General features: G+C 38.4%; 1 protein-coding gene and 1 pseudogene across 1 annotated transcript in view; one reads left to right on the forward strand and one right to left on the reverse strand.

Moving 5' to 3' along the window:
- The first annotated feature begins 2,418 nt into the window (after nucleotides 1-2,418).
- The window catches only part of LOC116422356, a 33,671-nt gene continuing 21,716 nt past the window's right edge, over nucleotides 2,419-14,373 (forward strand). Inside the window, exon 1 of the mRNA XM_031959541.1 lies at nucleotides 2,419-2,744. The gene's annotated coding sequence lies outside the window, so the exon portion shown is untranslated. The remainder of the gene's footprint in view (nucleotides 2,745-14,373) is intronic.
- LOC111719679 lies at nucleotides 6,881-10,783 on the reverse strand (annotated as a pseudogene).

Here is a 14,373-nt window from a genome sequence, read left to right on the forward strand (position 1 = left end):
TATATATATATATATATATATATATATAAAATCTTCTTTATATGCTATATTCCCTATTCTCAAAGGCAGGGATGAATCCAAAAAAAATGTCTCCAAAGATACAGCACCCACAGATTGCAGTATTTTATCATGTTTTACTACTAGGAAATTGGCGGCAAACCTCAAGAAATAAAGTTAGAAGGAAGGGAAATTTTTGTTATGATTTTGTCATGCATTGTAGCGTTTGTGTCAGTTAAGTTTTATTAAGTTCCTACTGGGAGCCAAGCCCAACGCTAGGTGTTGGGCACAGAGAGAGAAAAGATAGAGCCGTAGTTCTTCCCTCACACTGACGCTCACAACCTTCGCGGGGAGACAAGGTAGAAATCGCCAGGAAAAAGGCGGCGCGGCTACAGGAGCCCCATGACGTCACGGAGGGAACCCAGGAGAATTGTGGGATTGGGACGGCCCGGCTGTCGGCGGTGCGACGGGAGCCGAGCCGTAATGGCAGGCTGGAAGGAAGGAAGGGCGCAGCTGCGAGGGTCTAAGGCGAGCTCGGGAGCCGCCAAGGGCTCTCCTCCTCGTTCTTCCTTCCTCCTCGCCTTCCGTTTTTTTTTTTTTTTTGGTGGGTGGGGGGAGCGGAGGGAGTTTGGGAAGCGAGGGTGAGTTATCGGGTCGGGGGGCGGGCCGCGCGGGCCACGGGCCAATGAGTGAGCCCTCTTCCTCCCGCCCCTCCTCAGGGCGCACCACCCACCTGTCACTACCAGCGCTGCTGCTAGTACTGCGCTGCTGCTGCTATCGCCCCCGGCACCCCTGCTTCCGCTGCCGCTGTTGTCACCGTTGTCGCCGTTGACGTCGTTGCCAGGCGACCGTGAGAATCTCGAGGCCAACGGGCGCACACATTCGGACGCCTGACAATCACGTGGCCTCGGGCTTTCTTGCACGAGGGCAGCGCGTCTAGCTGCGAACTCCCCGAGCCCCGCCCCTTCCCCAGCCGCCTTTCTTGGGGCCTTTTCTCCGGGGCTCGAGGGTGGGGGGGCCAGTGCCTCCCGGGTGGTGGCACCAAGCACGTGGACTTTGGGCCGAGTTTTGGGGGTTCCCTGATTTCGTGTTCGGGCCAGGAATATTCTGGTACGAACAAGTACAGCGTTCTCTGGCATCTCTTAGGGTCATGGAATAGACCCTGCCTTGGGCTCTCTTGACTTTTTTGGAGCTGCTCCCAGCCACGTGACCTCTCCAGGGAGCCCCCTCCCCCCACCCTAGAGTCAGTAACAGACCCCTACCGGCTTTAGTCATTTATGATGGAAGAATGAATGGAAGGTGTCTGTATTCTGAATATATATTTCTGAATAAATAGATTCTGAATATAGTGCCAGAATAAAGTTTCCTCCATTATTGAGAAATTGCATGATTAAAAAACATACACACACATATATGTATGTATGTTTTTAATAGGTTAAAAAGAAATTACTTTTTGACTATTTACATGGTTGCTATGTCCAAAGAAATATAAATTTGATTAATTTGATTGCTCATATTTTGTAAAGTATCTTGGGGCATGGGGGCTAGATTTTTTTCTTCCCTACTTATTTTATCATTTCTGCCCCTCCCCCAATAACTGGAATAGTCGATTTTGTGTGTGTGTCAGGTAGTTTTCATTTATGATTTATTGAAATAAAGCTCTAGGGGGCAGGTAGGTGGTATAGTGGATAGAGCACCAGCCCTGAAGTCAGGAGGACCTGAATTCAAATGTGGCCTCAGACACTTAACACTTCCTAGCTGTGTGACCCTAAGCAAGTCACTTGACTCCAATTGCCTCAGGAAAAAAAAACAAAAAGAAAGAAAGAAAAAGAAATAAAGCTCTAGGGGGAAAAAACTGGTTTTTGATAATACTCTCTGAGATTTAAATGGACCTATTTAATTTGTCTTTAAAGCCAAAGCTGGAAGGTTGACCAATTGTAGACTTCAACCCAATTCTCATTTGCTCATTGTTTTGTTTTTGGTTGCTCAGTGAGTTGTTGCTTTCTAGCCAGAAATTCTCCTCCTAGACCAATTCTTTTGGGAAATCCAACTAGGCCATTTTTTGGCTCTATTCTTACCTGGCTTTTAATCACTGAAAGGTATTACCTCAGACAAACTGAGACCTGGGAATAACCCTAGCCAAAAAAAAAAGACTAAAGTCTCCCACTGCATCTGGGTTCATTATAAGTAGTCCTGACCTATGTCTTGCTAGACCTTGATGACTCAGGAGGAGTGAGGCTGATAACTTTGCACATCCCTGCCTCATTAAATCCAGTTTATTTACAGGTCAAGATATCACCCCTATTACTAATAAAGGAGGCAGATATAACCCAAGATTCCTGGAGGTGCCAGTTGGACTAGGATAAGGTGTCCAGGGAGTTAGGTCCTTCAGGGGACCGTGGGGAAACATGTTCCAGTGTTAACCCTTGTTTGTTTACAAAAAAAAAAGTAAAAAGGGAGGCCAAAAATATAGAGGGAGGAAATACCAACACATGCTTGAAACTGAATTTTGGTGGTTGGGCAGGTAACTAAAGGGAAGAGAAAAAAGTGGGACAGTGTACTCAACCCTCTTCCAGACTCTTGGACTGTTGTGTCTTCTAGGTGTCAGCTGCTTCTGTATCTGTACTGGACAAACTTTTGAGGTCCATGAAGACTTTTGGCATGCATTGAAACAAGGGCTTTCATCAGAAGATCTAGGAGTGCAGTCCCACAAGTTTGGCAGCTGTGAGAGTAATCAGAAGGGCATGGTAAGGTTACTCAGACACAAGGATTTATTGATCAATATGGTGCTAGTTTTCTGATAGGAAGAATCCTTGCATGGATCCTTGGAGCTGAACTTCTCAGGATAATACAGGTTCTTATAGAGTCTCTAAACAACACAAAGATATGATCCAGTTTCCTAGCCAGGAAAAGCTAGATTCAAATAATGCAATAAAGTTTTCTTTTCACAGTTCCCATAATTGCATAATTCCATTAAGTCAGGTACAATTCAAACTATTTAGAGTTCTTATAATGGGCAAATTTTGAGAAAGGAGATTGACATTTCATCAAGGTAACCAAGAAAACTTAAACATAAACCATACAAAACAATCACCAATGTTGAACATTCACTCCCCTTGGATCCTTTTAACCTATATCTCTTTAACCAGAACATTGTGTGTTCTAGACATCTCACATACTTAAGCTGGTCCCTAGATATCTTTTGGTCAATAAGTTTTATTTTTCAAGACAGCTCTAAAGGGGCTCTGTTTCTCTGGTAGTAAACCTAGAGGTTTCCAGATAATTCTGAATATAACATAATCACTCAAATTTGGCTCTCCAATTTTGAAACAAGAGAATTTTAATTTATGCATCATTTGCTATTTCTATCCTTATCTAAATGCTGTACCTGTTGTAAGAATCTTTAAAATTTGTGAACTATTTTTCTGTTTCTTGACCAGCACCAGATAGGTTTGATAATTACTGCCTTATAATATAGTTTAGATCTGATACTGCTAATCATCCTTTACATTTTATGAGTTCCTTTGATATACTTTTTGTTCTTCATATTTATTATATTGGCCCTGCTTAAGCCTGAATAATTTATATTTATTCAACTATTTTAAGCTAATGGAGTTCCTGGATTTGTTTTGGCAAATGTTGCTTTTCTCAAATTTTACTATTTCATTTAATTTTGAGAAGATTTCACATTACGTTTATCTTATTACTTTGTCTTGTCATTTCCCCCTTACAAGAAGGATACCATTCCTATGTTATAATTTGACCACAAATAAAAGTTAAAATTGTAAGTTATTCATTTTGCATCCTATTATATTAACTGAGAGATGTTCCAGTATCAATCTATTATTTAATAGATTTAGTATTGTACTTACAAAACTTCTTGAAATATAGAAGTTTTCTATAAAAGAAAAAAGAGAATCATGGTTATAACTATACCAACATATAATAGAGGAAAAAAGTCCCATAGCTCTTTTTGGCTCCAAGCATGAGTCATATCTGACACCCAATCATGCAGTCAGAGGGCAAGTCTCAGGATTAACCAGATGGAAATTTTCTTTTTCAGAAAAGAAATAGCATTTCCTAGACTGAGGGTTCTACTGCTGGCTTTATGACAGTCCAGACAACTATTCCTAGAATCAAAGTTGAAAACAATGATAAATTATAGTTCTAGGAATTTTTACCTTGAATAGCAAAATTTCACTAACTACAACTTAAGGCTTGTTTCTTGATATTTTCCTGACGGTTAACATTTCATTAATTCTTGACTCATCCATTAAAACTACCTATATTCTGAGGCTTTACACATATAACAAATACCAGATAGCTGACTCATCAGTATGTTGAATCTAGATCTTTAAACAACTTTACATACTTCCATAATAGCCAAGATTTTCAAATGAAAAATTACAATTGTAGAAAATCTCTCATATCAAAATAGGCTTCATTAAATATTTAACAGTTTTCAAATATAGTTTTTTACTACATCCTTTTAAAAAGCCCAAATCAAAATCTAACAGCATTCAGATTAAAAGTTTTGTCTAACAGTATTTCTGGTGTATAGTGGTCTCTCAAATTATATGATACAGATTTAGAAATACAATAATAACACAAACAATAACCTTCAGATGATGTCATTTGCATTTCCAATTTATGACATGTAAAAATCTTATTTATTGTATTTGGCATTTGAAAACCATTTTAAAGTTAGCAGGCATGGAATAATTACATTCAATTAAAGAAATAATAATATAGTATTTAGCATATTCTAGCCATTGTTAAAAACTTTACAATCATTATATCATTTTGATCTCACAATAATAATCTTGGGAGGTGGGTTTCATTATTTTTTCTTTACACATCAGAAAATGGGCAGAGATAAGGTAGTTTGCCTAAGATGACACAGCTAATATGTTTCTGCAACTGGAACAGAGAAGGGTGGGCTCACCAAGGGCAGAGGTTGATTGGCTCCACCATCTCATACTGCCATACCAGTATGAATACGAATGATTTCAAAAAGGCCTAGAATTAACCGAATATTTTTTAATCTAATTAAGATATTTGATTTTGACTCAATAAATCATGGTTCTACCCCATGAATACCTTATGCTTTCTATTAACATAAACCTAATCCCTGTCTTGGCACCCAAGACTTTCCCAGGTAGTAAGTGAGCAGGGCCTGCCAAAGGGTGGGCCTGCACTGGTGACACTAATTGGACTTTTGAGGGATAGGGTTCCCTGGGGAGACACTGACTGCAGCTTAGGAACTGGAGTGGCTTGTGCCAGGATCTCCCCATTGATGGTAGCTTCTGGTGGCAGGGCAAACTAGATGCTGGCTATGGGACCTGAGACCCTTCCCCCCAGCCACTCAGAGAATTGCAGCTTTGGAGTTAGGTACTACTGAGCCTGGGGATATTTGCAATGCCTAGAGCAGGATGTACTATACCTGGGTGATGCCCTAAGGCTTGCTCAGAGGGGCAGGTTACAGGATACCCAGGGGTACAAGTCCATTGAGGCCACTGCCAGCTGGGTGAGGGTCTGCTGTGGCTGCAGTTTTTCCCCTCTTCTGCACCCTCCATGTGGGCCCTAGAGCTTTGAAGGGCAAGGAGTAGCAGCATAATTCAATTCCCTACATTTTTCCAGCTTTTTATTTGGGAATCTGATATAGAATGAGAGGGGTTACAGAGAGAATTTAGGAAGGACTTAAGGGGAAAAAACCCCCCCTAAAGGAATGGGAATACTTTCAGAAGTGTTGAGTGTCAGGGAAGGGGTTCCCTTTAGGTCATTTGAGATAGTGTCCTATAATTTATGAAGCAGATCTTGCCCTAGTAAATGACTAGGGGTCTCAGGGACCAGAAAGAAGATAAAAGGTGATAATCCCTTTAATAAAAAAGGGAAGAGGTATGGTCTAATAAGCAATCCTCACAACTGAGATACATTCATGATTCTGGGGGGAGGAGGAGGGAAGCAAGTGGGGAAGGCCAAGGGGTTTAATATCCCCCTCCTTGTATCATTCCTTCTTTCAACCCTTCTAGGAATTAGTACATGCTGAGTTAAGGGGGTTGTGGATAAGGTCGCTCAATACTTTCTGGAATGCTTTCCCTTTTTCAGCATCTACCTCAGTCTTCATTCTGCATTCTGTCTTCCAGTGAATAGATTTTTATTTTGTTTTGTATTATAAGAATCCCACTTTTTATTTTGTAGAAAAGCAGAAACTGAGACCCCAAACTCTTGAAAACTCCAAAAAAAATTTCTTAAAAATATTGCATATCTCTCTACCACACTCTCCTTTTTTTTTTTTTTTAACCTTTTTACTTCCCTCCCTCCCTTTATTTCCTTAACAGTCGTTTTCTAGGTATTTTCCTCTTTTCCCCTGTCCCCTTTCCAACTCTTGCTAACTTTTGATTTTTGTCTTATTTTGCTTCTACTTGTTTTCTATTCTACTTAACACATCTCCATTTTTTTTTCCATTTGTCATCTTTGAAGTATAGCTTTGGTAAGATCCTCTCACAATTCTCACCTTTCCTACTCCAACTGAATAGTTTTCCCTATAGTTTTCTTTTCCAATGATAAAACCATCTTCTCCTCTACTTCCTCTTTTTACTACTTATAGTTTGTATGCCATCCTAACTCCAGTAATCTATCTCTTCCAGAAAAGAGCCTTCTCTCTTCCCTGGGCCCTTTTATACTAGAACACAGGAACCTTTTCTTTCCTTATCATCCCAAGGGGATTAGAAAGGTTCATTAATCCCTTTAGCAAGATCTAATCTCTTCTCATTCTCTGAGAAAGACTTGAGTAGCTGTTCTTTTATAATATTTCTACCTTTAACCCCAGGATGTATGTTAATTCTCCTGGAAACAGAAAAACCCTTTTCACCCTTCAAACTTCCTCCCCTATAGGAGAAAGGATCTTTCACCATCCCTTTCTACCACCAATCTCCTCACCTCATCTCCTAATTATCCCTTCTCCAGCTAGTAGAGGAGGGCATGGAGCTCTAATATACTGGCATCAAGGACATTCTTTGTTGTGAACTTGCCATGCAGCTCCTGAAGATTGTGTCAAATGGTGTTAATGGGCAAAGTGAACATCACAGTAAGAACACGGGTAGGGCAGAGCCCAGAGTAAACTTTGAGGTGGTCATGTAGGGGAGACTTCTACATAAAGCATTTGTCACAAATAGCACAGGAATATGACTTGACACACTTCAGTGTATGTACAAGTGATGGTTGAGTTGCTACTATGATTGAGCTACTTCTCATATTGAAGGCACATAAAAATGAAGTGCTGGGTTCTCATATAAAACACATTTTTTCTTCATTCTGAAATATGTCTGAGCACTTGGTATTGATTTTTTTTTTCTTTTTTTCTGAGGCAATTGGGGTTAAGTGACTTGTCCAGGGTCACACAGTCTGAGGTCAGCTTTGAACTCAGGTCCTCCTGACTGTGCCACCTAGCTGCCCCTACACTTGATATTTTTTAGGGGGATAAGGTTACACATGTACCTATAATTTCCACTAATACCAGTGCTTCAAGACATAGTGGCTTCTGCTAGGGCTTCATCTCCCAGCAAAAAGGAAATGCCCTCTCCTACTTGACCTGCTTGACAATAATAAATCCTCCCCTATTGTATTTTCTGTAAGGCTGTAAGAAGGCCTTTTGTTAGAATCCTTACAAAGTGATAAGTCAGTTGCCTAATTTAGCATGGTACTTAGCAAATTCTCTAGCTCACGAATGTATTTAAGTACTCATTGGAGTTCCTTAGCAAATTCTCTAGCTCACGAATGTATTTAAGTACTCATTGGAGTTCACACTTTTGGGAGATTCACAAGTCATTATTCAGTATGAGATTCACAAGTCAGAAACCCACAATCCCACTCTCTCAGAGGAGGAGTCAGCCTTTGAGAGAACATAAAAAACAGCTGAGCTCAGTCAGCAGAGTTCAGTTGAAAAGATTGAGAGGGGAGCATCAGTCAGTTCAGAAGAAGCCCACTCTTGGAGGCAGAGCCAGATTCATTCATCTCATCTCACACCACTGTGGCGGCAGGCTCTCTTCCTTTACTACCAGTTTCTCTTCAATCCCAGGTCAGTGTTTAAGATCTGGCTAATGCACAGTACAAGTACCTCTAACAAAGCTACCCAGGCCCAAGGAAAGAGACCAGACTTGGAAGGAGAAAATAAACGTTTGGATTTTATCAGCTGGCTGCATTTGAAGTGATAAACTGAAACTAATGCTGCCTCTAGAAAACCTCCCCGAGAAACCTGCCCACAGAACCATCTTATATTATAAAAAAGAAGAGAACATCACAGCCTTTACTATTCCCTGGGATACTGTGCTGTCATCAGGGACATCAACAATTTCTCCAACATCACTGAAGAGGAGTCCGCTACTCCCCACATTTTTCCAGCTCCCTCCAAAGCTAGGGTTCCCTTCAAAATAAAGGCTCTCTCCAGTTTCTTCATGGGGCTTAAAGTTCTTTACCATTTCCTATGCTGATTGCACCTCGACAATGCAGATATCTTACATATCTTCTTCATCCTATCCCTTTTCTGTCTTTAGTTCAAGGTCCTTATCTAAGGGGAAATCTAGCTTGACTGGTCAGGGAAGAAGTGGGGGGAGGGGAGTTGGCTTTGGGATTTGAGAAACTGGAAGGAATGACTTAGTGGAACTGAGCCCAATCAACCCAATCCCTCCACTAATTCCATCCGCTTTTAGGTCAATCTTGGATTCCATGAATTGGCTCAAGACATTTCTATATTTTTCTACCACATGTTCCATTTGGAGATAGGTAGCAATTAGGCAGTTTACAATGTCACAGAGAAAAAACTCCAGAAACCAAGTATAGCAGGAGCTGCCATGGTTCTTGTACTGTGCATTAGCCAGATCTTAAACACTGACCTGGGATTGAAGAGAAACTGGTCAAAAAGAAATGAGGAGAAATATGACCCTGGAACATGAGGCTGTTTGCCTATGGTGTAATCAAAGAAGTGCTCTTCTCTCTGAAGCTATTTCAGGTTTCTAAGGGTGGCAGCCTCATGCTGTGGGAGCTGGAATCTCAAGAAACTCAAGAAGAGTTTCCTGGATTGATTCTCCCTCTTTCCCTCTCTTCCTCTCTCCCTCCTTTCCTCCCTCCCTCTCTTCCTTCCTTCCTTCCTTCCTTCCTTCCTTCCTTCCTTCCTTCCTTTCTTCCTTCCCCCTCCCTCCTTTCCTCCTCCCCTTCTTCCCTCCCTCCCTTCCTCCTTTCCTCCCTCCCTTCCTTCCTCCCTCCCTCTCTTCCTCCTTTCCTTCCTCCTTCCCTCCCTCCCTCCCTCCTTTCCTTCCTTCCTTCCTTCCTTTCTTCTTCCTTCCTTCCTTCCTCTCTTCTTCCTGTCTTCCCTTCTTCCTTTCCTTCCTTCCTTCCTCCCTTCATTTCTTCCTCCCTTCCTCCTTCCCTCCCTCCCTCCTTTCCTTCCTTCCTTCCTTCCTTCCTTCCTTCCTTCCTTCCTTCCTTCCTTCCTTCCTTCCTTCTTTCCTCTCTTCTTCCCTTCCTCCCTCTCTCTTTCCTTCCTTCCTCCCTTCCTTCCTTCCTCCCCCCCCTTCCTCCCTTCCTTCCTAATTTCTTTCTTTATTATTCAGTAAAAACAAATTCCTAGATGTGGCACTTGTCGTTAAAGGAACCATCCTAAAGATGCAGTAGGAATGTAGAAAGGGAAAGGTTGCTGCAGTTGCTAGGAAGTTACAAGATTACATAGCATTTCTAATTTCATGCTAATTTCATCCTCCTCTGTTAGAGTGACTATCATTCCTGCTGAAGTATTAAGAACCCAATTTGTTTAGAGACAGTGGGTGAAGATTCTTAATAAAATAGGATAAAAACTGAAAATTTTAAGGGAGCGTTAACAAGAGATTGCTATATAGTACAAACTTTATTATTTTTTTTCTATCTTCACTCTGGGATTACTTTCAAACTAACAGCCTTCCTCCATCCCTTTCTTCTTCTTCTTTCCTTCCTTCCTTCCTTCCTAATTTCCTCCCTCCTTCCTTCCCTCTCCCCTTCCTTCTTCCTTCCTTCCCCTCCTTTCTTCCTCCTCCCTCCTTCCCTCCCTCCTTTCCTTCCTAGAATCATGACACTATTAATCTTATTATTTATTTTTCCTTAAAAATTTTCTGCAGAGTAGTACCCAAAAACTTAGTAAGATATGTCAGAAGAGAACAAGTTCTTGGAATCACAGTTCTCTCCTGTAATTTTAAAATGATTAATTTTCAAACACTTAATCTACCAAGATTTTTTAAATAGTTTCACAAACTTTTTTTTCCTCTGTAATTCCAGCATAACCCAAACTGAAATAACAGGAGAAAAATGTCTTACAAGTTTTTTCTCTTTTCTTATGATCTAATCTCTTGCAGAAAGACTAAATTGGGGTTACTCCTGCTGATTGGAACTTTTGCTTCAAGGATGAAAGTTCACTAAGTTTTCCTGGTGTTCTAACCTTTCTGATTCTATCACTGAGGTTTTTTTCCCCTGACTTTCTGTATTTTAAAAAAGGTAATGGAATCTAACTCACAATACAAACACAACACAGATGTTTTATATTTTACAAAGACACACAGACAAAATAAAAGACAGATATAAACAGAACCAGTTTGGCAGAGGCACACATCACCAAGCATATAGTTAAATACACACAGTTGCAGTTTTATAGGGGCATGCAAAATGATCTCAAATTCACAGAGGAGTTCAGAGAGGGCATATACAAGATGTATGAAATTTTGAGAGAATAACCTTACTAGAAGATACCTCACATCCCCATCCTGGCTCTTTTTTCTTCTGACTCTACGCCTTCTCAATGATCTCATCAGTTTCTAGTATTTCATCAGGATCAAATATCATTTCTATGTAGGAAATTCCCAAATTCCCAAACCAACAACCTGCTGGACATCACCTGGATTTTCCAAAAGCTTCTCAAATGAAACATATGTAAAACAAAACTTATTTCCTAATTTCCCAAATCTGCCCTTGGCTTTAAATTTTCTTATTTCTATCACAGACACAATCATCTTCCCAATAATACAGGTCATAATGTAAAACTTGTCCTTAATTCTTCCCCTCTCCATTATCCGACATTCACTTCACAAGTGCTATCAGTTTTACCTATATGTGATCTCCCAAATTCAGCCCCTTTTTTCCAAGTTTATAAGATTACCTTCATTCAGACTTTTTCACGTTCTCTCTGGACTGTTAGAAGTAGCATGATAATCATAACAAAAATGAAATCATTCAAAACATTTTCATATTACCCATATTACAAAAAAAGGAAGAAAAACAATCTGAAATTGAGAGGGAATTTTAAAGAATAAACTTCAGTCTACACTCAGAGGCCATCGGGTCTCTTCCTCGAGATGGAGAGTATTAAAAATGTTTGGAGGGCAAAAATATTAGTATGTGGAGGGCATAAAAAAGAGTCCTTTGGATATGTCAGGAATTTTGCCTAGATCAAAGTAGCTAAGTCTTTACCAGTTGATTATCTTTTTTCATATCCTTTGACCATATATCAATTGGACAATGGCTTGTATTCTTAAAAATTTCACTCAGCTGTCTACATATTTGAGAAATTAGGTCTTTATCAGAAACATTTGTTATAAAGATTGTGTTCCAGATTTCTGTTTTCCTTCTAATATTTGGCTGAATTTGTTCATATAATCAAAATCATCCATTTTACATTTTGTATTCTCTCTATCTTCTGTTTGGTTATGAATTCCTCTTTTCCCCACAGATCTTGCAGATAAACTATTCCTTTCTCTTCTAATTTGTTTATCATGTTACTTTTATGTCTAAATCATCCATCATTTTGACTTTATCTTGGTATGGTGTGAGGGGGTGAGATATTAATCTATACCTAGCTTGTGTCCTATTGTTTTTCAGTTTCACCAGACGTTTTTGCCACATAGTAAGTTCTTATCCTAAAGGATGGGGTTTCTGTCTTTATCGAACACTAGTTTATTATGGCCATTGACTACTTTGTTTTGTATTTTGCTGATCCCATTATTCTATTTATTAGTCAGTACTAGATAATTTTGATAATTATTGCTTTATAATTAAGTCGGATATCTGCTATTGCTTGGCTACCTTCCTTTGAAAATTTTTTTCATTAATTCCCTTGACATTTATGATTTTTTTGTTCTTCCAGATGAATTTTGTTATAATTTTTTCTAGTTCTATAGAATAATTATTTTGATATTTTTGTCACCAAAGAAGTAAATAAGTTTAGGCAGAATTGTTACCTTTTTATGATGACCTGCCTTACCCATGAGCAATTGATATTTAGATCTGACTTTATTTGTGTGAAAAGTGATTGTAATTGTGTTCATATAATTTCTTCATTTGTCTTGGTAAGTAGACTCCCAAGTATTTTATACTATTTAGAGTTATTTTTTAAAAAAAATTATTAAAGCTTTTTATTCACAAAACATATATGCATAATTTTTCAACACTGACTCTTGCAAAACCTTCTGTTTCAAATTTTTCCCTCCTTTCCCTCAACCCCTCCCCTAGGTGGCAGGTAGTCCAACACATGTTAAAATATATGTTAAATCCAATATATGTGTACATATGTATACAGTTATCTTGCTTCACAAGAAAAATCAGATCAAGAAGGAAGAAAAAACTGCAAAAGAAAACAAAATGCAAGCAAACAATAACAGAGTGAGAATGCTATGTTGTGGTCCACACTCAGTTTCCACTGTCCTCTCTCTGGGTATAGATGGCTTTCTTCATCACTGAGCAAGTAGAACTGGTTTGAATCATCTCACTGTTGAAGAGAGCCACGTCCATCAGAATTGATGATTGTATAGTCTTGTTCTTGCCATGTATAATGATTCTCTGGTTTTGCTCATTTCACTTAGCATCATTTCATGTAAGTCTCTCCAGGCCTCTCTGAAATCATCCTACTGATCGTTTCTTAAAGAACAATAGTATTCCATAACATTCATATACCATATTTTATTCAGCCATTCTCCAATTGATAGGCATCTATTCAATTTCCAGTTTCTAGATACTAGACAAAAGGCTGCCATAAACATTTTTGCACCTGTGGGTCCCTTTCCCTCCTTTAAGATCTCTTTAGAGTTATTTTAAATGAAATTTCTCTTTTTATCTCTTGCTGATGGGTTTTGTTATTGGGTTTATCTTATGTCCTGCAACTTTGCTGAAGTTGTTTTTTAGTTATTTCTCTAGGATTCTCTAAGTGTACTAATTACATCATTTGTAAAGAATGATAGTTTTTTTTTTCTCATTGCCTTTTCTAATTCCTTTTATTTCTTTTCTTTTTTTATTGCTATAGGAACTTTTCTAATGCTATATTGAATAACAGTGGTGGTAATGAGCATTATTACTTTACTCCCAATATTACTGGGAAGGCTTCTAGCTTTTCCCCATTATAGGTAATGTTTGCTGATGATTTTAGATGCATATTCCTTATCATTTTAAGGAAAACTTCATTTATTTCTCTGTTCTCTAATGTTTTTAATAGGAATGAGTGCTGTATTTTGTCATGAGGTTTTTCAGCATCTATTGAGGAAATCATATGATTTTTTGAGTTTTTTTATTGTTATTTTCCTACTATTTCCTAATATTTCAACGCTGCACTGCTGGTATAAATTCTGTCTGGTCATATTACATAATCCTTGTGATAAATTGATGTTATTGCCTTGGTAGTATTTTGCTCAAAATTTTTGTGTCAATGTTCATTAGGGAAAGTAATCTATAATTTTCTTTCTCTCTTTTAGCTCTTCCTGGTTTAAGTATTGACACCATAATTGTGTGATAAAAGAAGTTTTGGTAGGATACCTTCTTTACTTTTCCAAAAGAAGCTTATATAGTATTGGAATTAATTGTTCTTTAAATGTTTGGTAGAATTCACATGTGGGGATATTTTCTTAGGGAGTTCATTAATGGTTTTTTCAATTTCTTTTCTAAGATAAGATTATTTAGGCATTCTACTTCTTCATCTATTAATCTGGGTAATGTGTATTTTCATAAATATTCATTGATTTTGCTCAGATTATAAGATTTATTGTCATATAGTTGGGCAAAAATATTTCTTAAGATTGCTTTAATTTCTTCTTCATTGGTGACCATTTTCACACATTTCTTTTGTGATACTAGATATTTGATTTTATTCTCTCTTTTTTAAACTTTTTATTTTCAAAATATATGCAAAGATAGTTTTCAAAATTCACCCTTGGAAAACCTTGTGTTCCAAATTTTGTCTCCCTCCCTTTCCCCTAGACAACAAGTAATATATGTTAAATGTGTACAATTCTTTTATACATATTTCCACAATTATCATGCTGCATAAGAAAAATCAGATCAAAAAGGGAAAAAAATGATAAAGAAAACAAA

The sequence above is a fragment of the Sarcophilus harrisii genome, chromosome 3 (genome assembly GCF_902635505.1).
Source record: "Sarcophilus harrisii chromosome 3, mSarHar1.11, whole genome shotgun sequence".
Lineage (NCBI taxonomy): Eukaryota > Metazoa > Chordata > Mammalia > Dasyuromorphia > Dasyuridae > Sarcophilus > Sarcophilus harrisii.